We start from the raw sequence: 27159 nt of genomic DNA, 5'->3' as shown, positions 1-27159 counted from the left end.
GAATATGTGGTCGAGTCTATGGTAAGTGTTGTGCGCTAGAGAATGGTAACTATATTATTTGACAGAAGGATGCAATGTACGCCACATGTCTACTAAGTGAAGAGCCCTAGGCGCGGCCTTCAGTCTGCGTCTCTTGGCAAAGGAGACAGAAGACTTACCCGCAGTAGTGTCTAGGTCTACGTCCATCACCATGTTAAAGTCTCCACCCAAGATGATGTCTGAGCCATCTGTGAAGTCCGCCAGCAAGCGAAGCAGTGTTACACCAAAGGATGTACAAATTGTAAGGACTTGTGGAATGCTACTGAAACCCCCCCAGCTTTCCGCTCAGGATTCGGGCAATGATACCACTTGGAATACAAATTTGTCGGGCATGTAGGCACAGCATTGGCTACAAAATGTGTTTCTTGAAAGAGGGCTATCAGTATTTTCTGTTTGCTAAGTCGATACAGAATTTGGCCTCCTTCACGTTGAAGGAGCAGAATGATAATCTCAAGCTGCTCATAATGATATTGTATGGTGCAAAAGGGGGAGGGGTCCCCTTAGACAGATAAGTAAATAAGCACAGTAAGAGAGCGGCAGAAAAAAGAGAGAAGAATAGAGCAAGGAGACAACACTCAAACCGCAATCGTCGTATAACAAAACACAGAGACAGAAGTTAGACGAAACACAAGAAGAGACAAAGTACAAATAATCAAATAACCAATTTTAGATTGGGGTACAATGTAACTACACGCGTATAACCAGTTATATGCGCAGACCCCTGGGGGGAAGTGTCCAGCTAGGAGGGAGACACACAGATCCTGTAGACCCCTCTTGGAAGCTGTTTCTGACTTAACTAGATGAAACAAAACCTGACAACGTATCCAACACAAATAGGTATTTGGACCCATTAAGGAGATATATAAAAGCAACTATATTCGTTCGAAAAATAGTTACCCATGTCTATCTCGCAGTATTCTTAAAAATGTAATTAAAATACCTAGTGTCGCATAGTGAATTTGTAATAATTTTACAACCCTATTCAGATAAAAATGCAAACAACTTGGCGCAAAATATCATTTATTTACATAAAGGCGAACAACTCAATTTCATTATTAAGTCCCATAGGGGCTAAAGTGTTGAGGGAGAAAATCCATTTAATTTCCGTTTTTGACATTTGGGAAATGTAATCATCTCCCCTCCAATCAAGGTGAACTTTTTCTATGGCACAAAATTCTGAGCCTTCAAACTTTCCTTGATGATGTATCTTATAGTGTTTCGAAAGACATTCATTTTGAACCATAATAACTTTAAGTATGGAGAAACATTCTATCTGCAGACTTGGGGCATGGCCATGGGGACCAGATTCGCACCGAGCTATGCCAATTTATATGTGGGGGGATGGGAAGATACCCATGTCTATCTCGCAGGTGGGCTCACTGCGAATCTGGTCCTCTGGCGTAGATTCATCGACAATGTTGTATTCATCTGGTTAGGGGGTGAAGAATCCCTATTGGCATTTCTGGAAGAAATAAATAACAATGAGTACTTTTTACAATTTACACCCACCTTCAGCCAAAAATCTGTAAACTTCTTGGACTTAACTATGTATGTTGAAGACCAAACAATTAAAACAAGAACATTCAATAAGCCAACAGATAGCAACAGTTTCATTTTAAAATTAAGTTGCCATCTTCCTATATGGCTTGATGCTATCCCAAAAAGTCAGTTCCTTGTACAGATGTGGAAACTTTTGAAAGGAAAGACAATGCATTGCAGCAGAAATTTAGAGACAAAGGATATATAGATGCCCCACTGACAGAAACCAAAAAAAAAGCCATAGCATTAATCCAAAGGTCAGAACTATTGGAAGATGGGGATGAAGTAATTAATAACGAAAATGTAACAATAGAAGAAAAAACTATAGACATCCACGTTATAACACAATACACACAAGACCATGAGATTCTAAAATAAATTGTTCATCAACATTGGAAAATATTATCACAGGATAAGGCGAGCGAACAGCTTTTGCCGAAGAAGCATTGTCAATGAATCTACGCCAGAGGACCAGCAAGCCCACCTGCGAGATAGACATGGGTATCTTCCCATCCCCCCACATATAAATTGGCATAGCTCAGTGCAAATCTGGTCCCCATGGCCGTGCCCCAAGTCTGCAGATAGAATGTTTCTCCATACTTAAAGTAATTATGGTTCAAAATGAATGTTATACAATCTATAATATATTTAATTTGTCTTTCCATTAAAGAACCCGATTTTTTCAAAAAAGCAAGGAATAATGGTACTCTAGTCGCACCAACAATAAAGAAGGCTCCTTTAATTGAAATTAACATTAGGAACATATTGCAAAAAAATGTTTTTTTCCCTGTAAGCATTGTATTGCATGTAGAACAACAAAAAAAACAAAAAAGCAATAAAAACTTTTGGTCCGATTTTGTGCAAGGACAAATATAAAATCAAGAGCCATGTGGACTGTCGGAGTAAAGGTGTTATCTATTGCATTAAATGCCCCTGCAATAAATTATATATTGGGCGAAGTGAACACAGAAGAAACATTGTATAAAAATTTGAGGGTCATCCCATTTCGAAACACTATAAGATACATCATCAAGGAAAGTTTGAAGGCTCAGAATTTTTTGCCATAGAAAAAGTTTACCGTGATTGGAGGGGAGAAGATTACATTTCCCAAATGTCAAAAACGGAAAGTAAATGGATTTTCTCCCTCAACACTTTAGCCCCTATGGGACTTATTAATGAAATTGAGTTGTTCGCCTTTATGTAAATAAATGATATTTTGTGCCCAGTTGTTTGCATTTTTATCTGAATAGGGTTGTAAAATTATTACAAATTCACTATGCGACACTAGGTATTTTAATTACGTTTTTAAGAATACGCATTAAAATATGTAACTATTTTTCGAACGAATATAGTTGCTTTTATATATCTCCTTAATGGGTCCAAATACCTATTTGTGTTGGATACGTTGTCAGTTTTTGTTTCATCTAGTTAAGTCAGAAACAGCTTCCAAGAGGGGTCTACAGGATCTGTGTGTCTCCCTCCTAGCTGGACACTTCCTCCCAGGGGTTTGCGCGTATAACTGGTTATACGCGTGTAGTTAGGGTTGTAAAATAATTACAAATTCCTTATGCGACACTAGGTATTTTAATTACATTTTTAAGAATATGCATTAAAATATGTAACTATTAAGATAATGATAATAAATTATATTTTTAATGCATTTACATTTGAACAGTCTGTATATGCAGAGCAATTACACAAATAAACAAAGGGTTAAGTAGACAGACACACTAACACAATCGCTCGTGATCTCAATCGATGTGACAAACGTGCAAAAGTTATAAAGTACAGCCCGCTCACAAGAAAAGCTGATTCACTGACAAAGAAGACAGCCTAGGTCTTCGAAACGCGTTGGAAGCTTTTTGAACCTCTGAACCTACCGTAGTTCGGTGACATCACCACAACGGAACACAGTAGGACTGTGAACGGAGTGTTAGCTGCCGGCCGGGGCTTCACTCTGAGCGGTACTAACGCAGCATAGTCTGTGAACACATACACAGTGTATTGCCTGGACAAAGCAACTTCAATACCTTTGGTACCATGAGGATGCTGTGAATACATCTCATTGGACTTTTGAACTTAGAGGAGAAACGGATCACAGCTTCACATTCAGGTACCCATACTTACCTAAAGGATTGGGCCACAGTATCAAACATACACACTCTCATATATATGTTTTGGTACTGTTTCAAATATCAATTTAGCTATAGGTATTATTGTTGCTTCATACACCAGTGTTGTGTTGTTTTTATTCTTAGGTGGGCGCAGATATATATTGGATATACTGTCATAAAAACTGCCTGGACACTTCAAGAGGCCTCTTTAACATATACAAAATATCCAATTCCCAGGAGCAGAGATTTTTATAGTCTCACTTCTCTCAGTCTAGGTATTAAAATATCTGCACCATTCAGGTATTTGTACATTGTAGTGAGATCTCCTCTAAGGCTACATTCACACTAACGTATGGGGGACGTATATACGGCCGACGTATATACGGCTGATATACGTCCCCCATACACTTCTATGGGCGCACGGCACCCTACGGGAGCGGTACGGTGCCGCACACGTGCGGCACCATACCGTTCCGTACCCGGGAAAAAGATAGGACCTGTCCTATCTTTTCCCGTAATACGGCGCCGTGCGCCATAGGTTGCTATGGAGAGGGGCGGGGGTGAGCTGCGCTCACTTCCTCCTCCTCCTCTCCCCGTACACTGCCGTTGCCCGCTACGGTACGGTACGGGCGGGCAACGGCAGTGTGAATATAGCCTAAGCCATCTTTTTTCTAAGCTAAATAACCTCCGGTTTTGTAATCTGTCATTAGATTCTAGCCCCCCATTCTCTTAATGTGATTGGTTGTACTCATCTCCACCCATTCCTGCCTGATTAGAAGCTGCCTGGCATATGTCACTAAAATGAACTTTACCATCCACCAATACAGCCAAGTATTTTTTCTGCTGCAGTTTTGCCAGGTGGAACATGATTCTACTTTTTAATTTCATGGCCCAAGTGCATTCAATTTCATTGATCTACATTAAGCTTCACTAGATATTTCCCTGCCAAACCTACAGCTTCCACAAATCCCTCTGTAATGTTATACTATTTGCCTCTATTAACTACTTAAGAGCTCTGTATCAGATCAAATCTGAGAAAATACAATTAAAGGAAATATACCATCAAAGGCAAGCATGATAGGCCCGGGAAACGTACTCATAACTGTGGTAATCTTCTTATATTTGTTATCCATGGCCCAACAGTGTAGAAAGCTGAGTGACCACTGCTCAGTATTTTATACAGCCTTTACAATTCAAGGGAGTCTAGGTTATGCAACAAGATGTAACAAGATACTTTCCAAAGTCTCTTAGGCCTATGGTTGTGCTCTTTACAAAAAATAGCAATTCAAGCCAAAAACATAGAGAAAAGATGGAGCAGCACTTACAAAGACAGGTCCAATACATTTTTTATTAGTAAAACTTACATAAACAGGCTTTGTGCAATACAAAGGGAGGGGAAGACTCACAGGACATCACAGAACAGTTATGGCTGTTTCATGCATCATTGCTTCTCCTTGCTTGTGTGTGCATGAAGGTATAGTAATTTATCCCCCTTCCTCCAAACCACTCCAATCTCCCTGTATCATTGGTTAAATACTTTGTCTATCACAACCATGTCATTGTGTAAAATTGATGTAAAATGTTATTGGGGGAGGAGCATGATGCAGGCGGCGTGCTGATGCACTCAGCCGCGATGCTGGGGTGAGAGCGAGCCACGGGCCAGAACATCCCCTCTCTGCTAGAAGGCGCCAGGACATAGAAGACGCCGGGTAGGAGCATGATGCCGGGAATCAGAAACAGGTAGGAGACGATATTGCTGCTGTGGCGTAGGACTGCTGCTGGCGGCCAGACCAGGGCTGAATATCGGTGGGTGGGTGCTGTGTATATATGCACGGGCCACCCCCACCCAGCTAAATTGCCGAGGTAAAGCCAGCGTGCCACATGCTAGAAGTGTAGCTGCCGTCTGAGGACTCTAAAACACCGGTCTGTGCTAATATCAGATGCCCCCTTCAGTACAATCAAGAACCAACAAAGCGCATCTGAATCTAGTTGACTGCTGGAGTGTTAAGATCATGAATTATATTTCATCTGATGTCTAGCTTACTACTTTGACTGTGCTTGATGGTGACCTGATCAATCCATCAACAGGAGGTAGTTGTTAATTAACTCTGTGTCCATGCTTCTATAATTAATATCCCAACTAACTCTTCTTTGAAAGTCAAATTGACAATTGGCCGCTCTAGAATGACCTGGTTTCTATAACGAATTAACCAACTATCCCTGCTCTTCTTTGCTGCATCTGAACTGTTATATGACCACCCTAGAGTAACCCAGTTATTTATAACTAATTAACCAACCTTGTTTCCCCTGAGCATGGATTGATATAGGTCTACTCTAGAGTGACTCGGTTTCTATAATTAATTAACTATAAATTAACTATAATTAAATCTGGACTGAGACATGCCTGTTCCACAGTGACCCTGTTTCTATAACTAACTAATCTGCCAACTTAAAGGGAACCTACCACCACAATTCTACCTAGAAAGGTAGATCGGGGGGTAGGTGGATGAATGGGACGTGAGGATAGCCCTTTTTTGGGCTAATCCTTAAGTCCCGGCTATCTTTTAGAAAACTTTAATCCGCGGATATGTAAATTTTTTTAAGCGGCTACTGGGGCACGGAGTAGCCGGACATGAGGCTACACGTCACGCCTACTCCACGCCCCAGTAGCCTCTTTTCTCGGCCTACCATTTTATCTTCGGCGCGCAGCTCCTCGTAGCTCCGCGCCTTCATCCAAGTCCCCGTCATCTGCGGCGTTATGCCCATGCGCAGTAGCTCCAGCCCCGGAGCTGCGGCTGTGCAGCCGAAGGCATGCGTTCGGCGTGAAATGGTAGGTGGAGAGAAAAGAGGCTACTGGTGCGTGGAGTAGCCGCAATGTGTAGCCTCATTTCCGGCTACTCCACGCCCCAATAGCCGCTTAAAAAAATTTACATATCCGCGGATTCAAGTTTTCTAAAAGATAGCCGGGACATGAGGATTAGCCCAAAAAAGGGCTATCCTCGCCATTCATCCACCTACCACCCAATCTACCTTTATAGGTAGAATTGTGGTGGTAGGTTCCCTTTAACTAATCAACTGACTTTTCTGAACTTGGACTGTCGAATGCCTGTTCTGGGAAGTCCCAATCTCTATAACTTACTTACCAACCAATCTTGCTTGTTCTGTATATGGTCTGATGCAGGACCTTTTTGAATGCAAACTGATGCATGTCCGCTTTAGAAAAACCTGGCGTCAATAACTAACTAATTAACTGAATTCTGTTTTTTCGTGTATTTTAGAACTCTGTTATTATTTGCCAAAAGCTTTTGTGTTGCCCATTAATCATATATGTGATAGTCCACTGAGGGCTTGATAAGGAGGTTTATATAAAAACTATTTGTATATATATTGCATATATTGTAGTGCTGTATGTAATTCGACTCCAGACTACTCGGCAGGGACAGGGGTGATTGGGTTTATTGTGTTAAGCACTCCAAAGAAGAGGGAGGGAATGGGAAAGAAAGGAAAAAAAGGAAATAAAGGAAAAGAAACGTGGGTAGTACGAGGCAGAATAACGCAGTGATGAATTGTAGGTTATCAGGAGGGGGGCTTTCCCCAGGTGTAAAATCAGGAAGGGAAATTAGATAAATTCCTGCACTTCCCTAGCTCAATGAAGGAAATAGGAAAGAAATCAGGTGAAAAAGGTAGAAGAGGGGGGTCTCCTGAACAAGGGGTAGAACAGGAAGATAATGCCGAGGGTGCAGGGGGTGTGATAATAGGTGAAGAAAGCTTATCCCTTAAGGACATCTTTACACAGATTGCACAATGTACACTGGCAGTAGGGGACGTGCTGAAGGAGATAGGGAGCATGAAGAGTAAAATAGATGTTATTGGCACCGAAATAAATACACTTAGAGGAAGAGTCGAAGAAACGAATAGAAAAGAATAGAAAAAATTGAAGACTCAGCAGTTAATGTACAGAAAAGGGTTAAAGAATTAGAAAAAGCTGAAAAATTGGTCCAACAAAAACTCTAAGACCTTGAAAATAGGTCAAGAAGGAATAATTTAAGAGTTGTTGGTTTCCCGAAAGGTGTGGAGGGGAAGACAGGCTTCATGCACATCGGGTGCCCTTTAAAACGCGGTCAGTGGGCGCTCCGCGGAGGAGTATCCTGGTGGTCTTCTTTCACCAAGGGACTGGGATAATATTCTCAAGAGTCTAAGAAATATGGGAAAATTGGAATATAATTCTGCCCTAATTATGATTTTCCCAGACTACCCCCAAGAAGTTCAAAAAAAGAGGGCTAGTTATGTGGATCTGAAAAATAGGCTGAGGGGAAAAGGTATCCGGTATTCATTGATTTACCCAGCAAAACTAAAAATCATCTATGAAGAAAAATCCCATTTCTTTGAAAATCCAGCAGAAACAAATGAATGGGCAGAACGTGTCCTAAAGATTTAAGAGGCACTGCCTGATGGTAGCTTCACCCTGGCAGAGGTAAATGCACTGCGATGAGTCCAGGGAAGTTATGGCCTGGATATTTGAATTGGGAGAGGGGGGATGACGACTGGTGGCCCCTAAATGTGATAGGGAAAATGACTATATAACATGTGAGATTATGTTTTTATGATTAAATTATTATCATGGAATGTACGAGGTCTGAACAATAGGATTAAAAATAGAGCAGTGTTTGATTTATGCTCCTCATGCCAACCAGATGTAATGTGTCTACAGGAGACTCATTTATTTAAAGAGTCCATCTATAAGGTTAAGAAGTCCTGGTTAAGTCACTATTACCACTCTACATTCTCAGCCTACGCACATGGAGCTTGTTTAATGATAAATAGACAAACTAACTTCCGAGAGCTTATGTTGAGAGTGGACTCACAGGGCAGATATATAATCTTGCATTACTTGGTAGAGGTAGTACTGGTGGGGGTTTATCTCCCTCCATCTGCATCGGTGGAGTTACTTGTGGACATTTGGAATCAGATAGACAAATATAATAACATCCCAATCTTTTGGATGGGCGACTTTAATAAAGTTGTAAATGAGAATGTTGATAGAGTCAGGAAAGGCTCAACCCAGATAGGTAATCAATCAACCTTATTTGGTAGAACATCGGTGGAGCTTTGTCTTCATGATGTATGGAGGGAGAGGTTCCCTTTTAGGCGTAGTTACACTTGCTACTCCAACACGCACGTACCCTTTCGAGAATTGATTTAATATTTACAAATGATAGGGGTCATGGTGGTATTGAAAAAATTAATATTGTAGCAAGGGGACAAACAGACCATTCCCCCATCTGGTTTACATTGATGAATGGCAATACAACACGAATCAAATTTTATAAAATGAAGCCCTTTCTTTTTGGCCTGGCTATGGAAAGAGTGGCATCTGTAATCAAGAATCGGGCACCAAGAGAGATGATTAGCGTAATAATAGCAAGGGATGGGGAATTGTTATCATCCCAAATAGATATTGGGAAGGAATTTATGGAATACTTCATCTACTCCTCTGAACTTAGGGCTGATTGTAAGAAATAGAGGAGGTGCTGGCTAATATTTAAATCCTAAAGATATCTAGTGAAGACGCAGCAATATAAGACAGTCCAATTACCATAAATGAGATGCTGGAAGCATTGCGAAGTTTATCTAAAGCAGTGGTTCTCAACCTTTCTAATGCTGTGACCCCGCAATACAGTTCCTCATGTTGCGGTGACCCCAAACCATGTACAAGAATATAATGACTATAAAAATGCACCATATGTACAAGAATATAACTACTATAATACTGCCCCCCATGTACAAGTATATAACTACTATAATACTACCCCCTATGTGCAAGAATATAACTACTATAATACTGCCCCCCCCCGTACAAGAGTATAACTACTATAATACTGCCCTCTATGTACAAAAATATAACTACTATAATACTACCCCCTATGTACAGGGATATTACTCCTATAATACTGCCCCCTATATACAAGAATGTAACTACTATACTACTGCTCCCTATATACAAGAATATAACTACTATAATACTGCCCCTTATGTACAAGAATACAACTACTATAATACTGCCCCCTATGTAAGAGAATACAACTACTAGAATACTGTCCCCTATGTACAATAATACAACTACTATAATACTGCCCCCTATGTACAAGAATACAACTACTTTAATACTGCCCCCTATGTACAAGCATATAACTACTATAATACTGTCCCTTATGTACAAGAATATAACTACTATAATACTGCCTCCTATGTATAGGAATATAACTACTATAGTACTGCCCCCCTATGAACAAGAACATAACTTCTATAATACTGCCCCCTATGTGCAAGAATATAACTGCTATAATACTGCCCCCTATAAACAAGAATATAACTACTATAATACTGCCTCCTATGTATAGGAATATAACTACTATAGTACTGCCCCCCTATGTACAAGAACATAACTGCTATAATACTGCCCCCTATGTGCAAGAATATAACTGCTATAATACTGCCCCCTATAAACAAGAATATAACTACTATAATACTGCCTCCTATGTATAGGAATATAACTACTATAGTACTGCCCCCCTATGTACAAGAACATAACTGCTATAATACTGCCCCCTATGTGCAAGAATATAACTGCTATAATACTGCCCCCTATAAACAAGAATATAACTACTATAATACTGCCTCCTATGTATAGGAATATAACTACTATAGTACTGCCCCCCTATGTACAAGAACATAACTGCTATAATACTGCCCCCTATGTGCAAGAATATAACTGCTATAATACTGCCCCCTATAAACAAGAATATAACTACTATAATACTGCCTCCTATGTATAGGAATATAACTACTATAGTACTGCCCCCCTATGTACAAGAACATAACTGCTATAATACTGCCCCCTATGTGCAAGAATATAACTGCTATAATACTGCCCCCTATAAACAAGAATATAACTACTATAATACTGCCTCCTATGTATAGGAATATAACTACTATAGTACTGCCCCCCTATGTACAAGAACATAACTGCTATAATACTGCCCCCTATGTGCAAGAATATAACTGCTATAATACTGCCCCCTATAAACAAGAATATAACTACTATAATACTGCCTCCTATGTATAGGAATATAACTACTATAGTACTGCCCCCTTATGTACAATAATATAACTACTATAATACTACCCCCTATGTACAGGGATATTACTCCTATAATACTGCCCCCTATATACAAGAATGTAACTACTATACTACTGCTCCCTATATACAAGAATATAACTACTATAATACTGCCCCCTATGTACAAGAATACAACTACTATAATACTGCCCCTATGTACAAGAATACAACTACTATAATACTGCCCCCTATGTACAAGAATACAACTACTATAATACTGTCCTCTATGTACAAGAATACAACTACTATAATACTGCCCCCTATGTACAAGCATATAACTACTATAATACTGTCCCCTATGTACATGAATATAACTGCTATAATACTGTCCCCTATGTACAAGAATATAACTACTATAATACTGCCTCCTATGTATAGGAATATAACTACTATAGTACTGCTCCCCTATGTACAAGAATATAACTACTATAATACTGCCCCCTATGTACAAGAATATAACTGCTATAATACTGTCCCCTATGTACAAGAATATAACTGCTATAATACTGCCCTTAAAATTTTCGAAGCTGCTCCTGCCGGTGTTATTAGATGTTTATGATCCATGGATAAAGGATCATTACCATGCCCTTAGTATCCTGCTGTGAAAAGAAGGGAAGAACCCACAAGAATTAGACGCGTATAGACCGATCTCCCTGTTGAATCCGGACTATAAGCTGTTGGCAAAAATTTTATCAAACAGGCTCCAGAGAGTTAGTCCGTCTGTAATACACGAAAATCAGTCGGGATTTATGGTAGGGAGATCGGTCCTTAACAATATTTTGAACACTTGGCGGAACCTACAGACGCCATGTGAAGTGAGGGGCAGTAGGCAGTAGAGTTGGTCTCACTCGATGTGGTCAAAGCTTAGTAGGATGGGGTTCGGCCCCAATTTTATCAAATTGATTAAAATTCTATATAGAGGAGCATCGGCAAGGGTAAGTATTAATGTTAGGGCCTCAGAGCCATTGAGCTTTCATAGAGGGACAAGACAAGGGTGTCCATTGTCACCTTTGTTGTTTGAGGTGGCTCTGGAACCCTTAGCATGCTACCTGAGAGAAAATAACTTGATAAGGGAGTTTGTCAGAGGTTTAAAAGAGGATAGGCTGCAGTTGTATGCAGACGGCATGCAGCTGTTCTTAGATCATTCGGGCACAATGCTCCAATCAGTTATTACTCTGATAGAAGAGCATGGCAGCATGTCAGGGATAAGTCTTCCTATCTTACCCCACGAATAAGTTTAAATAACTTATATGCACCATTTGAAAAAGGACTGGCGGGACCTGATTTGGGTAAATATTTAATGTCAGCACAACTATAAAATATTATTGATTTTGATAAGGAAAAAATTATGTATGCACTCAATGACTATTTGGTACAGTTATGACTATTTGAAGGGGTTGAATATTTGAAGCCTACTGGAAACTAGGGTCATGGTTAAAAACGAATTTAAGGAGCACCATTCTTTGTTCACTTTAACCGGTTCGCGACCGCCCTGCATATTGCAGCAAAGGCTTACCGGTAACACCGATCGCCTCAACAAGATAGCGGCGCATGGGTGCCGCCATCTTACCTGGGATCGCCGCTCCCCGTGACGTCATCCCCGACATGACGGGGACATGTAAGATCCGAGGCTATTTAGTTTTAACCCCTTCATTACAATTGTAATGAAAGAGGAGGAAAATCCCCATATACTGCCATACTGTAGTATGGCAGTATATAATAGGATCGATCAGACAACCTAGGGTTAAAGTACCCTAGGGAGTCTGAAAAATAGTAAAAAGAAAAATAAAAAAAAGTTTTTAAAAAAAAATTATAATAAAAAAACCCCCTAAAATTTCAAATCACCCCCCTTTCCCTAGAACTGACATAAATATAAATAAACAGTAAAAATCATAAACACATTAGGTATCGACGCGGTTCATTGCGTTTAATCCCATAACGGAAAATAGCGCCCAAAGTCGAAAATTACACTTTTTTGCCATTTTGAAAAATATAAAAAAATCTATAAAAAGTGATCAAAAATGATATCATTGAAAATATTATCAAATTTTGCAAAATGTAACACCACCCACAGCTCCGTGCACCGAAGTATAAAAAAGTTATAAGCGCCAGAATTTGGCATAATCAAAAAAATAATTTTTCTACAGGAGGTTTTAATTTTTGTAAATGTATGAAAACATTATAAAACCTATATAAATTTGGTATCCCCTTAATCGTACCGACCCAAAGAATAAAGTAGACATGTCATTTGGGGCGCTCAGTGAAAGACGTAATATCCAAGCCCACAAGAAAATGGCGCAAATGCTTTTTTTCACCATTTTCACTGCATTTGGAATTTTTTTCCCACTTCCGAGTACATGGCATGGAATATTTAATACCATCACTATGAAGTGCAATTTGTTACGCAGCTCTTTACGTGTAAAAATAAAAAAAAGTTATAGATTTTTGAAGGTGGGGAGTGAAAAATGGACATGAAAAAACAGGAAAGGGCCCGTTCCTTAACCGGTTAATGCAATGGATATGGGATAAAATAAAAATAGATCTTGGTTGGGAAAGTTTCATGCACGAAACGGCACTTTGGGGAGATGGGGATTGGACACTAGCCCCGATTTGAGGGGTTTAGGTTTTGGTATCAAAAGGGGGTGAAATTGGTACACCAAATAGTAGAAAACAATGGGCTAAAAACAGGAACTGTCATTACAATTCGGGATTGGAAAAGGGGAGTGGCTTCGGTGTACTCAGCTTGGGTGTGCCTTCTAGCTAGGGTTGATTTTAAGGAAGTATGACATTCTCTCCTCAATGTAATAAGAACACAGGATAGGTCGAAGGGTATGCTGTCTAAATCGCGTAAAGTATTCCCAGGTACGGAAAGGTACAGTCCCGCACGTGTCCTGCACCGTATGACTCTGTACCCGGCCATGTGCCCATTGCCGGCCAATGGGGGACGTATATACGTCCCCCAATGGCCAAGTGAATGTAGCCTTAAAAAAATATATACATACATATTTGTACACGTTTATACATTTACACACATTTATACACTTTCATATACACACATTTCTATACTTCTACACACATACATGCATGTATACACTTTTACCTACACATTTATGTACACACGTACATACAGTATATAAAAGACATGCTGCAATATATACAGCATATACACACATAGCATATTCATACACTCACAGCGCACACTCACATAGCACATTCATACACACAAAGGGCACACTCTCAACGCATGCACATACACGCACATGCACATGCACACACACAGCACATACACACACACACAACACTTACACACACACACAACACTTACACACACAGCACATACACACAGTCACACAGCACATACATAAAGTCACTTACAGTCGGCTGACGGCTGGCTGTATTCGGTGGGAGGAGCGGACGGTCGGGCGGAGTGGAGGATCCGGTGGGCGGGCACTCCCGAGTCTGTCGGCTGTGTCGTCCACAAGGGGAGCGGGCAGGGAGTGAGCGGAGAGCTTGGGGAAGGGTGGTCAGCGTTGTAAGCCTGCAGGAGGGAGAGTTGCCGGCTATGTCGCTGGACGGTCGACTGTGTCAATGAGGGGGGAGGAAGGTTTCCTCCTGGCTTCTTCTATCTTCTGTGCAAAGAGTAATACGCTCTGCACCGTACCACTCTGTACCCGGCCGTGTGCCCATTGCCGGCCAATGGGGGACGTATATACGTCCCCCAATGGCCAAGTGAATGTAGCCTTAAAAAAATATATACATACATATTTGTACAAGTTTATACATTTACACACATTTATACGCTTTCATATATATACACACACATTTCTAAACTTGTACACACATACATGCATGTATACACTTTTACCTACACATTTATGTACACACGTACATACAGTATATAAAAGACATGCTGTAATATATACAGCATATACACACACAGCATATTCATACACTCACAGCGCACACTCACACAGCACATTCATACACACAAAGGGCACACACACAGCGCATGCACATACACACACATACAGCACATACACACACTCACACAGCACATACATAAAGTCACTTACAGTTGGCTGACGGCTGGCTGTATTCGGCGGGAGGAGCTGAGGGTCGGGCGGAGTGGAGGATCCGACGGGCGGGCACTCCCGAGTCTGTCGGCTGTGTCGTCCATAGGGGGAGGGGGCAGGGAGTGAGCGGAGAGCTTGGGGAAGGGCGGTCAGTGTTGTTAGCCGGCAGTGTCGCTGGACAGTCGACTGTGTCGGTGAGGTGGAGGGAGGGTTCCTCCTGGCTTCTTCTATCTTCTGAGCACAGAGTAACGCGCCCTGCGCTGCCAGCGTAAAGACGTCATTACGCTGCCAGCGCTGGGACGCTTACCGTCCCGTGCGCTGCTTCAGTCATTAGAGTGACAGAGCATGAAGTGTCAGCGCGTGTCACTTCCTGCTCTGTCACGGCTCTAAGCAGTGCACTCCGATACAGAACACAGCAGAGTGAAGACGCTAGAATAGCCAGCGGCAGGCAGCACAACCCCCTCCGACGCCCTCCCGGGAATCATTTAGTACTCCGCCAAAGTATGACAGAGGGGGCCCGGGCCACGACAGACAGAGGCATTAGTGACAGCTTTTGCCCCCCCTTCTAACGGGCCTGGTCCACTTGCAACCGCTGCGATTGTGGTTGGTACGCCACTGGAAACGCTCCATACTGCTATGAAAAATGGCAAAAAGATATCCCGGGTTTATCAGAAGAAAAGTGGGATGATGCTCTGGGTATGATTAAATGCACCATCAAGAATTTATCATACATTGTGTCCCAAATATTCCTAATCCATAGGGTCCATTATACCCCAAAAATGTTGAATAGGTTTGGATACCGGAGAAAAGAGAAGTGTCCTAGATGTGACCTTGTGGATACAGATCTAATCCACATGGTGTGGAGGTGCCCAAAATTGAAACTTGAGAAGATATAATAGAGGCTATAAAAAGGCAAAGTGGGTGTATGGTGCCATATGAAACAAAAAAACTCCTTGGAACATCCTTGGAACAAAGATAGGAGTAATGGGCTCAAAAAAAGGCATACAAGATGAAAGGGTTAATAATGGCACGAAAGGTGATATTATATAATTGGAAGACGAAACAAAGAGATGAGCAGGCACTACCTATATAGTATTATACAAAATGACATCCACGCATCCCAATAGACTATATGTAACCACAACAAAGACAAAGGTGGATGCGTATATCGGATATGACAGTAACAAAGTTTATTAATTCATAAAGAAACTATACATACAGGACAATCAAAAGTTAAAAACACTTAAAAAAATACATCCAATGGATGTATACGACTACCAAGGGCGAGTAATGCCCAAAAACTCCCTGTCCCAAGTTGGTCAGTCTAATATCCGCACACAGGTACAGCATACAATAGTAATTCATGTATAAAACAATCAGTAAACAAAGTACATAAAGTGGCCTGTGCAGATAAAGTGCATGAATAATGTTGTCCCTGAACCTGGTCATACAATACCCAAAGTGGTCCCAAAGTTGGAGAGTAAGAGGTTAATGCGAGCAGGTATCGGGGGCAGCGAGAGAGGGGGGAGGAGGGAGTGAGGCAGACCCCACGCGTATCGTCACCCGAACTGGTGACTTCTTCAGGGGTAAGTGTGTGCATAGTATCATTGTCCTGTTTAAATACCCCTCTGGGAGGCCTCACCTCTAAAAGTAAGGTCCATGATTGTATGTAAAAGGTTACCTGGAACGTCAATATGCGTCTACAGGAGGCGGCGTGTAGGCGGTGAAGTGCACCTGTCACGTGAGTAGTCACATGACAGGTCACATGATCGGAACGCCGGTTAGTGAGATTTCAACATGATCAACCTGTCATATGATCGGAGATCCCGATTTTACCATGAGTAAGTGAAAAAATGAGGGTGAAGTGTTACAAGGTTAAGTAAATCTGAGAGTTTCTAACTTTATGCACTAGCGCTCAGTATACACATCCCTTGCTGGTATCGATGTATATAAAACGCCGAGTTATTATAAAAGGAGGAGAGCTTAAAGCATTGAAAAATCCACAGAATAGTTATTATTTATATTAATGCTACCTTTTCAAACCCAAACGAATTCCAGATGTATACTGTATAGTAAATACTCCATATACTACGCCACATTATAAACCCTCCAAATACGTGTAAAAATAACGAAAAATTATATAATTATAAAAGGGTGTTATAAAGGGACTTACCGTATATACTCGTGTATAAGCCGATGTGCAGCGCTGCTCCCCTGATGTCCGCGCAGGTCCTCTTCTGGCTTCCGCGCCTCTCTTCTATCCTCTGTACATCGCGCTGGGTGCCGCCATTGCTCTCTCCCGGGCTGCTGACGTCATACTAGGCGACGCTCTAGAGAGAGCAATGGCGGCGCCCAGCGCAATGTACAGAGGATAGAAGATGGGCACGGAAGTCAGAAGAGGACCCGCACGGACATCGGGGGAGCAGCGCTGCACATCGGGGCCACTGGAGGGTGAGTATATAAGTTTATTGTTTTTTTAATGCTGGGCTGTGCTGTATACTACTGGGGGCTGGCTGGGCTGTGCTGTATACTACTGGGGGCTGGCTGGGCTGTGCTGTGTACTACTGGGGGCTGGCTGTGCTGTGCTGTGTACTACTGGGGGCTGGCTGGGCTGTGCTGTGTACTACTTGGGGCAGGCTGGGCTGTGCTGTATACAACTGGGGGCAGGCTGGGGTGGCTGTATACTACTGGCGGCAGGCTGTATACTATACGGGGCTGGCTGGCTATATACGGGGGGGGGGGTTCTGTGACCAATCCATTTCCCACCCTCGGCTTATACTCAAGTCAATAGGTTTTCCCAGTTTTTGGTGGTAAAATTAGGGGTCTCGGCTTATACTCGAGTATATCCTATATAAATTCGTATAGGATATAGATCTCTGCCAGCCAACCATGATTGTGCCCAACGCGCTGTGTAACATAAAACACTATATTGAAGATAACTGCCAAAAGTAGTAGCAGTGGACAAAACTCTGAACAAAACTTTAAATAAGAAATGACATAAGTTAATTAAATTGTATAGAAACAGCTCAAGTATGTAATATTGAAGACGTCATTGGGCAGAATATCCCATAAGGTCTGAAAAGAACATATGATCGACGAGATATAGCTCCTCAATTTATAACGGCGCAATATCAAATGACGAAGGAATAAGTATTTACAAAGTGAGTGAAAGGTCAATTATAGAACAGTTCTGTCACCTAAGGCATCTCCACTCCGATGGTGTGGAGAAGCCATATCAATTCACACATATGGCGCCACAGGAACCCAAATCCCGCCATGGACCCGAGGGAGAACCTTCCCAGAGGGTTGAAAAACATGTGTACAAAGTATACACTATGAGGCTGGGGCTCAAGACGACGTCAATGCTTATGTCTATACCGCGTCCCGAACATGCTCATGTTGGAGACAAGACTGAATGCAAAAGAATGCCGATCAAGATATTTGGGTCATTTACTAAGGGCCCGATTCGCGGTTTCCCGACGTGTTACCCGAATATTTCCGATTTGCACCGAATTTCCCTGAATTGCCCCGGGTTTTTGGCGCACGCGATTGGATTGTGGCGCATCGGCGCTGGCATGCACGCGACGGAAATCGGGGGGCGCGGGCGAGCGAAAACCTGACGGATTTGGAAAAACCGCCGCATTTAAAACAATAAAAGTGTTGCTTGGGACGCGCTTACCTTCACTAGGAATAGGCCGGTGAACTTGAGTGCATTCAGATGCTTTTCAGCGCAGCAGCGACACCTTGTGGACAGCGGAGGAACTACCTTGATGAATCCCGGCCGGACCCGAATCCACCGCAGAACGCGCCGCTGGATCGCGAACGGACCGGGTAAGTAAATCTGCCCCATTATGTGTAATTTGCGAGATGTACTGATGTTTCGCTCGGGGGATACACAGGAGGAGCAGAGGGAGCTCAAATAGTATAGGTAATGTACGAAGATTTATATACACAACATTGCAACACATGGTATGTGGAATATATATACACACTGAGGATTTGAAAGAATCAAATCAAATATCTTTCTCATCTGGTAGAGGTCCAGATCAAAGTTTTTTTATCATGGAGGATGGATGGAAGATGAATCAAACTCGTCAGGTAAAGTGAAGGCAGACTTGGGTGGTAACGAATAGTCCTCATAAGGCAACAGTATAGAATATGTGCAGGATTCTGCAAATTAAATGCACAACCAAAAAATAATGAATGTCAATAATTTCTTAGAGGATGTAGTCCTGCCGTTGGGGGTGAGTGAGTGAGAAAGTGACCCATAACCTTATAAGTGTAAGAGAGGAGAGGAACTGAGCGCTAGCGCATAATGATAGAAACTCTCAGATTTACTTAACCTTGTAACACTTCACCCTCATTTTATTTCACTTACTCATGGCAAAATCGGGATCTCCGATCATATGACAGGTTGATTATGTTGATATCTCACTAACCGGCGTTCCGATCATGTGACCTGTCATGTGACTACTCACGTGACAGGTGCACTTCCGCACATGCGCAGTAGTCACCGCCTACACGCCGCCTCCTGTAGACGCATATTGACGTTCCAGGTAACCTTTTACATCCAATCATGGACCTTACTTTTAGAGGCGAGGCCTCCCAGAGGGGTATTTAAACAGGACAATGATACTATGCACACACTTACCCCTGAGGAAATCACCAGTTCGGGTGACGATACGCGTGGGGTCTGCCTCACTCCCTCCTCCCCCCTCTCTGGCTGCCCCCGATACCTGCTCGCATTAACCTCTTACTCTCCAACTTTGGGACCACTTTGGGTATTGTATGACCAGGTTCAGGGACAACATTATTCATGCACTTTATCTGCACAGGCCACTTTATGTACTTTGTTTACTGATTGTTTATACATGAATTACTATTGTATGCTGTACTTGTGGGCGGATATTAGACTGACCAACTTGGGACAGGGAGTTTTTGGGCATTACTCGCCCTTGGTAGTCGTATACATCCGTTGGATATATTTTTTTAAGTGTTTTTAACTTTTGTCCTGTATGTATAGTTTCTTTATGAATTAATAAACTTTGTTATTGTCATATCCGATATACGCATCCACCTTTGTCTTTGTTGTGGTTACATATAATTGGATGAATAACAACACGCCTCGGTTTCAAGAGTGGAAAAGAAAAGTGTACTACATGATAATGAGTCAATCTTTAGTGAACATAGAAAGTCGTTAGTCTGGAAAGAATGGTTTCCAGTAAACAGGTGAATATGTATAAGATATACAATATGAGTGTCAACTATAGGTATTGTGGGAGATTTGGCCCAGTAGAGACCGTGGTAGCGGGGTGCTGTGATGCAGTTCAAGACAGTGACACCAAGGTACAGTCCAAAACAGGTCTCGCCTGCGTTTATTGTAGCAGCAAAATAAAACAGCCTTTACATTCAGGCATTAAACAAACAAAAATCCTACCCGTCAGGGTGCTAACTATACAGGTGTTCACTAACTCACCACTATACAAAAACACTTGGCTGCTCCAGGCACAGAGGTCAGGGCTGTGTGCTCTCCAGCCTCCTTCCAGAGACAGACAACACTTCCAGCTCTGCTGAGCGGTTTTAAAAAAAACTGATTGGGCTGCTCCCATCACCTGTGTCCAAGGTGCTGGACACCCAACCTCAGCACTAAGGCCTTGCATAATAGCAAAACCTAGGGGAAACATACCGCTCATCCACAGTTAACCCCTTCAGTGTCTCACATACCCTCCCCCTCTGTTTGACCCTGTGGGGGCGAACACTTTTGGCCATCAGACAGTGGGTACGAGACAGGGCATCGGCATTCCCATGCAGCTTTCCTGCTCGATGTTCTACCGTGAATTTGAAATTCTGCAACATTAGGAACCACCTTGTGACCCTGGCGTTCCTCTCTTTAGCCTGACTCATCCAGGTGAGGGGAGAGTGATCGGTCACTAGTGTAAACTGTCGCCCTATCAAGTAATACCTCAGGGATTCCAGAGCCCATTTTATCGCCAAGCACTCCCTCTCAACTATACTATAGTTCTTCTCAGGGGGTGTGAGCTTGCGGCTCAGGAATGTCACGGGATGTTCCTCACCCTTCACTACTTGGGACAGGACAGCCCCTAAGCCCACGTCCGAAGCGTCAGTCTGCACAATAAAGGTCTTGGTGAAGTCAGGGGTGATCAGTACCGGTCCCTCGCACAAAACAGTCTTAAGTCGCTGAAACGCCCCCTCAGCCTCTTCACTCCACTTTACCATCACCGCCCTGCTACCCTTGGTCAGGTCAGTCAGGGGTGCCGCTATGGTAGCAAAATCGGGGATAAATCGGCGATAATAGCCCACTATGCCTAGGAAAGCCCTCACTTGCTTCTTGCTCATAGGTCGTGGCCACTGCTGGATCGCCTCCACTTTATTTACTTGGGGTTTGATGACACCTCGCCCAATACGGTACCCCAGGTAACGGGCCTCTTCCAGACCCAGTGCACATTTTTGGGGGTTCGCTGTCAACCCTGCTGCCCTCAGGGTGTCTACCACTGCTTGCACCTTGGCCAGGTGACTCTCCCAATCGTTACTATAAACTATGATGTCATCCAGGTAGGCCGAGGCATATCTCCGGTGAGGTTTTAGGACGAGATCCATTAACCTCTGGAATGTGGCGGGAGCCCCATGTAGCCCAAAGGGGAGTACCACGTACTGAAAAAGCCCATCAGGAGTAACAAAAGCGGTCTTCTCTTTGGCCCTGTCAGTAAGGGGTACCTGCCAATACCCTTTCGTCAGGTCAAGGGTGGAGAAGAATCTAGCCTTTCCCAGTCGTTCTATCAACTCGTCAACCCTGGGCATGGGATAAGAATCAAATTTGGACACCTCGTTCAACTTCCTAAAGTCATTGCAGAACCGTAGGGAACCATCAGGTTTGGGAATCAACACAATAGGACTCGACCAGTCACTTTTAGACTCCTCGATAACCCCCAGGTCTAACATCTGCCTGACTTCTTCGGAGATGGCTTTCCGGCGCGCTTCAGGGACCCGGTAGGGTTTTTGGTGTACCCGGATGTGGGGTTCGGTTACGATGTCATGCTTGATGACTGAAGTACGTCCCGGTAACTTAGAGAACACATCCACATTTCGGAGCACAAACTCCTTCGCTTCCTGAATCTGGGCCCTGGAGAGGGACTCCGAGATCCGTACTTCAGGCACCTTGGCATCGGGTACACCTACCTCCGGTGTCCCCTTCTTGGGGACAGATGCTTTTTCTACTCCCACGGCCATCAGGGACTCTCTTTCCCTCCATGGCTTTAGGAGGTTCACGTGGTATATCTGTTCGGGTTTCCTCCTCCCCGGCTGAGATACCTTGTAGGTTACCTCCCCTACTTTCTCCATGACCTCATATGGTCCTTGCCATTTTGCCAAGAACTTGCTCTCAATGGTGGGCACCAGAACTAGCACTCTGTCGCCTGGGTTAAAGGTCCTGAGTCTGGCTGACCTATTGTAGACCCTAGACTGGGCCTCTTGTGCCCTTGTCATGTGCTCCTTTACAAGGGGCATTACCGCCGCTATGCGGTCCTGCATAAGGGAGACGTGTTCTATCACACTACGGTGGGGGGTCCTCTCCTGTTCCCAGGTCTCCTTGGCTATATCCAAATGCCCACGTGGGGAACGGCCATATAACAGCTCAAAGGGTGAGAAACCCGTGGAGGACTGGGGAACTTCACGTATGGCAAACATCAAATAGGGCAACAAACAATCCCAGTCCTTCCCATCCTTGCTGACCACCATCTTTAGCATCCCCTTCAAGGTCTTGTTAAACCTCTCGACTAGGCCATCTGTGCTGGGGTGCAGTCCTCGGGTTGTAGCCACTTCCGGACAAGATGGATCAGGTCATGCATTTGGGAGCGCGGGGGTAGTTTTTCAGAGTATGCCCACTGGTGGACCCGGCTGGAACGAACCTGAACGGTGACCCCAAGACGAGCCAGAATCTCCGCCTTTAACTGGGGGTACTCACGGGCCTCCGTTTCACTCAGGTCGTAGTATGCCTTCTGCGATTCGCCTGTCAGGAACGGTGCCAGGACATCTGCCCACTGCTCAGCTGGTAACTCCTCTCGCTCAGCTACTCGCTCGAACACAGTGAGATAAGCCTCCACGTCGTCGGTCGCCGTCATCTTTTGTAAAGCCTTTTGTACTGCAGCCCGTGCGGAATGCTGGACAACCGGGTACCCTTGCAAACCAGTATGGGACCCCTCAGTAGTCGTCGCTTGCGGTGCTGCCATAACGCCAGAAAACTTTTCCATCATCAGCTGGAACATGGCTCGGGACTCTTCCTGCTGTTGCTGGAGCATGGCTTGCTGCAGCTGCCGATCAGCCCGGGACTCTTCCTGCTGTTGCTGGAGCATGGCTTGCTGCTGTCGGGACCTCTCCTCCTGCTGCTGGAGCATGGCTTGCTGCTGCTGCCGATTAGCTCTGGCCTCCTCTTGCAGGTATTTAATAAAGTCCTCCATCTTGGCTTTATCCTGCAATTTGCCTGCTGCTTTCACCCAGGCCATGCACTGTTGCAGGATGTAGCGAGCCTTTCAGGTGTGTGTCTTTTGAACTGCCCGCAATCCGAAGCACCATATGTGGGAGATTTGGCCCAGTAGAGAGTAGCGGGGTGCTGTGATGCAGTTCAAGACAGTGACACCAAGGTACAGTCCAAAACAGGTCTCGCCTGCGTTTATTGTAGCAGCAAAATAAAACAGCCTTTACATTCAGGCATTAAACAAACAAAAATCCTACCCGTCAGGGTGCTAACTATACAGGTGTTCACTAACTCACCACTATACAAAAACACTTGGCTGCTCCAGGCACAGAGGTCAGGGCTGTGTGCTCTCCAGCCTCCTTCCAGAGACAGACAACACTTCCAGCTCTGCTGAGCGGTTTTAAAAAAAACTGATTGGGCTGCTCCCATCACCTGTGTCCAAGGTGCTGGACACCCAACCTCAGCACTAAGGCCTTGCATAATAGCAGAACCTAGGGGAAACATACCGCTCATCCACAGTTAACCCCTTCAGTGTCTCACAGTATCTAGTCAGGTTGTGGTAACCAGTCATACGGGGTGAGGGTAAGAAGGGGGGGATAAATAAAGTGTATTACGTTGTAGGCCTTTTTGTGTGTCTTTTTTTCTTTTTATGGTTCTGTGCAATGTCTAAGCTATTGTGAACTATGTACAGTGTTTAAAACCATTGTCACAGGGCGCTCCCTGCTCTGCCTGGACAGAGTGCACCACTCTTTTGGTGCACCTTGAACATTTCTGTCAGACTTTGCAAGATAAATGTGGAGCATGGTCTGACCCCTTCAGTGCAGACATTTGTGTCGCATGAAGACTAGTGCAGCCGTGCCATAAAAGGGTCGTGTGCAACACATGTGTCGTAGTGTTATAAATGCCTGTACAAGCCACTTGTACTGAAAAGAATGTGCAAAATCCGACAGAAAACTGCTGCAAGCACCTTGGTCAATGTGATCCATTATGTTTGTTGATACTGTTAAATACTGTATATAATAAATGTGGTGCTATATTCTTATATACAGTGCAGTACCAGGCTGATACATAATAATAAACACCACTAATAAAGTCTATTGTATAAAAGATATCTGTAGTCAGAGTATGGCGCAGTGCCCGGATATGCTGGAAAGAAGGAGTAGTACTGTAACGTGCTATGTCGTATCTGTAATGATTTTCTTGCTTAAATATTTGTCTATTAACACTGTATATACCTAGGAGTTATTAATATATATTGCGGAAAATACTGTACTCCCACTCGGCTAATAATACTCCTCAAAATGGTGAAAGAAGAATTCTTAATCTTCTGGAAAAATGCCTGCTGGATAGCGCCTTCCTCGTTGCTGGAGCTTTGACGTGATATGCTAATGCGCACCGGTGCCACCTTGGGGAAGGCACAATATTCATGCATGCTTTTTCCTCACCTTTGGGATTCAGTGTGGAGCTTTTTACCACCGGACAGGAAAATAGTTTGTCAATGTAGGGAATGTCAATAAAGTAATTGATTTACACTTCTTTATGTATGTAAGCTTATAGAATAATACATGTGTATACATTTCGTGTTCATGATGTGGTTCTGATAGACATGATAGATAGAAGTGTTTAACCAATGATGCATAGAGATTGGAGAGGGAATGGTTTGCAAGGAGGGGATAAATTAGTACACCAGCTCATTATACCTTCATGCACATACAAACCGGAAGAATCGCTGATGTTCAAAACTTCTATTGTTCTGTGACGTCGTGTCCTCCCCTCTCTATGTAAAGGAGCAGTTTCCACCCACCCCTGTCAAGTGCCTAGTCACACAGCACATGGTATTGAAAGGTACTATATAACATATCTTTTTTTTCTGTAAAACCTATGCTCTGTGGGGACTGGGGGAGTGCTAAAAATGGGTCTCCTGGTGATAGGGTCCCTTTAAGATACTCCAGGATAGTATCTCCAACAAAGTCCTCAAATATATTTATACAGTTATCTCTGCACTAGCCTTGTCCCGCAGACTCTAAGTAGTAGTGGACAGTGGAGGTGCTAACAGGTAATATACAGGTGCCTAACCTGTAGCAATGTACAAAAAGGGATTGAAATGTAAACACCTAGCACCAACTCACACTTTACACCAGATATACAGTAAAAATCAATAAACATTGTTGGTGCTAGGTGTTTACATTTCAAAATCCTCAAATATGTTTTCCGCAATCATTAATTTTATAGGTCTGTAGTTTCCAGCCTCAATTTTTTATACTTTTTTTTTTTAGATATTAGCACCACAGTACATAATTTTTGCAGTAGCTGGGGTTGTAAACCTTCTTGCCCTTGTGATTTGCCTATTTTTAGTGGCCGCACTTGCTGACATTCAAAAGAGAATTTCCATTATACCAGATCATGTCATGTCCAGGGTATTTTCCTGGATAAAGACAGCTGAGAAGGTGACATTCAATAGATTCGATATCTTCCTCCACCACACCCCCTTGGTTATTCCTCAGAGGGTCCACTTTCTCTGTATTTAGTTTCTTGTCAATTTACAGTGAAGGAAATAATTATTTGATCCCTGGCTGATTGTGTAAGTTTGCCCACTGATAAAGACATAAACAGTCTCCAATTTTTTGGATAGGTTACTTTTATCATTGAGGGAGAGAATATCAAAAATAAAATCCAGAAAATCCCATTGTATTGATTATATAAATGTATTTACATTTTGCTGAGAGAAAAAAAAATATTTGATCCTCTACCAACAATTGAGGCACAGGTCACACGTGCTGCTACCGTTGCTTTTCCTTAATGACGGCGGTTCTAGGCCACATTTAAATAATGCAAGACACCTGGGTCTGGTTTACGATTGCATGTTTCCCTGAAAAACATAGACTCACCGGCCACTTTATTAGGTTCACCATGCTAGTAACGGGTTGGACCCCCTTTTGCCTTCAGAACTGCCTCAATTCTTCGTGGCATAGATTCAACAAGGTGCTGGAAGCATTCCTCAGAGATTTTGGTCCATATTGACATGATGGCATCACACAGTTGCCGCAGATTTGTCGGCTGCACATCCATGATGCGAATCTCCCGTTCCATCACATCCCAAAGATGCTCTATTGGATTGAGATCTGGTGACTGTGGAGGCCATTTGAGTACAGTGAACTCAGTGTCATGTTCAAGAAACCAGTCTGAGATGATTCCAGCTTTATGACATGGCGCATTATCCTGCTGAAAGTAGCCATCAGATGTTGGGTACATTGTGGTCATAAAGGGATGGACATGGTCAGCAACAATACTCAGGTAGGCTGTGGCGTTGCAACGATGCTCAGTTGGTACCAAGGGGCCCAAAGAGTGCCAAGAAAATATTCCCCACACCATGACACCACCACCACCAGCCTGAACCGTTGATACAAGGCAGGATGGATCCATGCTTTCATGTTGTTGACGCCAAACTCTGACCCTACCATCCGAATGTCGCAGCAGAAATTGAGACTCATCAGACCAGGCAACGTTTTTCCAATCTTCTACTGTCCAATTTCGATGAGCTTGTGCAAATTGTAGCCTCAGTTTCCTGTTCTTAGCTGAAAGGAGTGGCACCCGGTGTGGTCTTCTGCTGCTGTAGCCCATTTGCCTCAAAGTTCAACGTACTGTGCGTTCAGAGATACTCTTCTGCCTACCTTGGTTGTAATGGGTGGCGATTTGAGTCACTGTTGCCTTTCTATCAGCTCG

General features: G+C 43.2%; 1 protein-coding gene and 1 long non-coding RNA gene across 12 annotated transcripts in view; one reads left to right on the top strand and one right to left on the bottom strand.

Annotated features, from left to right (window-relative positions):
- Positions 1 to 16665, bottom strand: part of LOC140133182 (uncharacterized) — a 77687-nt gene extending 61022 nt beyond the window's left edge. Inside the window, exon 1 of the long non-coding RNA XR_011855840.1 lies at positions 16627 to 16665. This is a non-coding gene — a long non-coding RNA (uncharacterized lncRNA). The remainder of the gene's footprint in view (positions 1 to 16626) is intronic.
- The window catches only part of TMEM245 (transmembrane protein 245), a 757127-nt gene that overhangs the window by 567216 nt on the left and 162752 nt on the right, over positions 1 to 27159 (top strand). The window lies entirely within an intron of this gene.

The sequence above is a fragment of the Engystomops pustulosus genome, chromosome 5 (assembly GCF_040894005.1).
Source record: "Engystomops pustulosus chromosome 5, aEngPut4.maternal, whole genome shotgun sequence".
NCBI classification, from domain to species: Eukaryota; Metazoa; Chordata; class Amphibia; order Anura; family Leptodactylidae; genus Engystomops; species Engystomops pustulosus.
This window is presented reverse-complemented; position numbering and strand designations above follow the sequence as displayed.